The sequence below is a fragment of the Cynara cardunculus genome (genome assembly GCF_001531365.2).
Source record: "Cynara cardunculus var. scolymus isolate 2C chromosome LG 15, CcrdV1, whole genome shotgun sequence".
NCBI lineage: Eukaryota > Viridiplantae > Streptophyta > Magnoliopsida > Asterales > Asteraceae > Cynara > Cynara cardunculus.
In genome coordinates, this window is record NC_037542.1 from 17,638,307 (window position 1) to 17,642,311 (window position 4,005).

The following is a 4,005-nucleotide window of genomic DNA, read 5'->3' on the forward strand; positions in this document are numbered from 1 at the left end:
ACATGAGATGACATGGAAAACCAACCTATTTACATTGATTTACATAGTGTAACTCGGAAATCAGAAGAATCGACTTTGTGACTACAAATGATATCATTCTATGTACCAAAACTATATCATACGAAGTTTTTGATGATGAAATAAATTACTGATACTACATAAAAATGTTCTAGTAGATAATATTAATTTAGAAATAAGTATTGATTGATTTTTGCGTCCATGAATACTCGGAAAAATGGTTTTATATGAATTCAATGTTATTTCGGATGATAAAAACAATATATTGAAAAAATATCGTACTTATCGAGGACCCTTTTTTACATCTCGCCCAGGGCCTAAAAAATGTTAGAAACGGGCCTGACTATATCATGAGAGTCTTTTAATCATTCTGACTACTTAATCATTTTATATCAAATCATTTAACAATTGTCAAACAACCTCTTAATCATATTGTTTTTGTGTAATCAATAGTGATATTAATATATTAAATTTTAAACATCATACTATTTTAATGAAGACTTTTTTATACTAAGAAATTATAAAGACATACGAATATGATGAGACAAAACACCAAGGCCTTATTTATTTATTTTTAATAAAAAAAATGCTTTTATTAGTCATTTATGTTTGATTCGTTAAGACGTAAGGTCGTTCAAACTATTTGTTTTTTTTAATTCTCAGAGGTAAATCAATCTTTTATTGTTCTTCAAACCTTCAACAACCGCATTTCTTTATTTATCAACTCTAATCGATCATTTCTCTCAATCAGTCATTACCAAATCAATCCTCACGTCTCTCAATAAATGTATTTTAATACGATTTAAGTATGGTAAATACGTTAATGACATGTTTTCATTTAAATAAATGTTAATTATACAATTTAGATGCAAATTTCGTAAAGATGATGAATAAATATGTGAAATTGTATAAATTTTAATTAAAAAATTCAATAATATAATTTTTTAATTGGTAAAATAGACAATTTAAATAAATTCAGATTTTATTGATTCAGATTTTAAATGTTAATACCATCTCTTATAAATTATAAGTGAAATAAAACTTGAGCATGATTACATGTTTTAAGAAACAAACGTGATCCTAGTATTTTATATTCCATGTGAGAAAGGGGTGAGAAGGTGTTAAAAGTAAAGTGATTGGTTGACCTTTTCATCAATCATTATTCTTTTTGAAGGGGTCATTAATTAATTTTAGAATATCCTTGATGCACCACTAATTATCCGTTTACAAACTTTTATATTAATATTTACAGTGAATTATAAATAATTAAATTTGGTCATTCTGATATTCAATTTGTTTTGGTCATATTCTCTTGATTAATATCTTCGTTAAATCAAGGGTCAATTTTAATAATTTTTTATCTATTAATTTGTCTTTTTCCTATAAATGAAAAATGATGACCCATTTATCCAAAGGAAATTAAGCACAAATAAACTTTAGGGCAAATACCATTAAACAATTACTTAAAATAATTCACAAGTATAACTTTATAGCCAACTACAGTTGGAGGAAATCTCTGGACAAGATCTTCAAGCAATGCATCCTCCAAAAAGTAGAAGACTAACAAAATTTGTGAACATCCCACAGTGGTGACATAGTGGGCAATCGTCGGAAAATGCAGGTTTTCGAAATAAAATTTATTCCTTTGTGTTTCATCATTCTTTTTAAAACTTTTAGAAATATCGGGCAAAAACAAGAAAATTGGATATTTGAAAGATGCAAAAATGAAGGAAATAAATAAGAAATAACTCCAAAAAATAAGAGTTATCAATATGCTTTCATAAAAACTCTCAACTCAAAATCTCAAAGAGAAGTTGGATAAAATTATATAGAACATACACCATACAAAAAGTTATTACCGATAAAAAAACACATTTAATTTATAAAACTCAACATGCAAAATATAAAAAAAAATCATATATGCAATGTAGTTGTAACACCCCAAATTTAAGACTTAGATAAAAAAAACACAAATGAAACATAGTCACCTACAAGTGAAAAGTATATATTCAGGGTGCTTGGGCCCGTACATAGTGGCTGGAACAATCTATTGGTTTGAGTTAGATTGATAAATTTCAACACCACGATTGCAAACATACAATCTTAGGGCTTGCAGCGAGTTTTCAACACCAATAGCCAAAAATTGTCTCGTGTCATCGATGCCAAATAACTCGACAATCGAACCAGATAACAAAGATTTATATGTTAACTTAAAATAATTTTCAAAATCAGACAAGTTTCATTTTCTCGCTAAATAATTAACCAAACCTGGTAATGTTAAGTGTATCGGCAACATACAACAACTTTTTGCATTTTTGGAATATAATCTACCACGTCGTTGACTAACTGCCACAAACCTCCACAAAAAACATGTACTATAACATTCTCAATCACAGACATTGATCCTTGAGAATTTGCAGAAGATAATTTTTTTTCTCAATCTTGGATATATATAGTGTTTTTCTTAAATATTCGTTTTGTGTTGCTAATATGAAATTTGAAATGTTTATATAGTCGGATTGAGGAGGAAAAAAGACAAATTTGAAAAACAATTCATATTGAGAAGGAGGAAAATAAATAGTGTTGTATTAGGAAAAAAGAAAATACATAGTGTTGTATTGGGAAGAAGACAAATATTTGTTGTATTGAGAATGAGAAAAAAAAATAGTGTTTTGTATTGAGAATTTTTCAAAAAAATTAAATTTTTAAAGAAATAAATAAATTAAAAAAAGTTCTAAAAAAAATTAAATTTCTAAAAAATATTAAATTTTTAAAGAAATAAATAAATTTTAAAAAAATTTGTACAAAAATTGAAGTTCTAAAGACAAATAAATATTTTTTTGAAAAATTTAAATTTTGAATAGTGTTATATTAGAAACGAGAAATTTGAATAGTGTTGTATTGGAAAAAAAGAAATTGAATATTAAAATTTAATGAAAAAATTAAATTTGTAAACCAAAAAAAAAAAATTTCTAAAAAAAATAAAATTAATGAGAAAAAATAAATTTCTGAAAAAAAATAAGTTTAAAAAAAACGAGAAAAAAAACTAAATTTCTAACAAAAAAATTACACTTAAAAAATAAAATTTTAAAATATATATTATATAAACGGCCAGGTAGGAGCCTTACGCATCGATAAGGGTGAGATCCACTGTCGAAAATTATTATTATTATTTTTTAAAGACACGACTTTTAAAAATTACGTTTTAGTCTTTGTTCAACGATACTAACAGGATAACGAATGATTATTTGGTTAAAAAATTTCATTTTAATAATAAAATTATAAATTATCTATTCTAAAGGGTTAGTTTTGTCAAAAACCTCTTGACTCGGTGGAGATGAATAGCAATGGAGGTGAAAAAGATTTATCTAATATGAATTGTTATTTTGTTTCCGTGTTTAGTTTGAGTTTAATAAAATAATTATCTAATAAAGTACGCTTATTTTTTGCTTTTACTATAAATATGCTTTATTTTTCAATGACCCTTCATTAATTTACTCAATGAATTAGATTAGTCCTCAATGTTTGTTGGTCCTCAAAAGATCTAACCTCATTATATATATATATATATATATATAGAGAGAGAGAGAGAGAGAGAGAGAGAGTTATGATCATTTGTTAACCATGAAAAAAATATTAACTATACAAACTCTCTAGACTAATCACAAGCATTTGTTAACGCGTGTTCATCTCTCACTTTGAAATTTGTTTTGAGGGCATACTTGTAATTTTATTTTTTGTCTAGATTCCAAAGTCATTAACAGACTGTTACAAAACAACCAGATCTATAATTCTAGCTAAATTAATGCTTATATATATATATATATATATATATATATATATATACTAGAAGCGTACTCGCGCAATGCAGCGAGATACATCGTGTTTTTAATATTTCATTTTATTATTTATCTCAGTCGATGTTATAATATGGCTTTATGTGATTTTGAGAAAGCGATGATGTTTTTATTTTTGAATAAAATATAT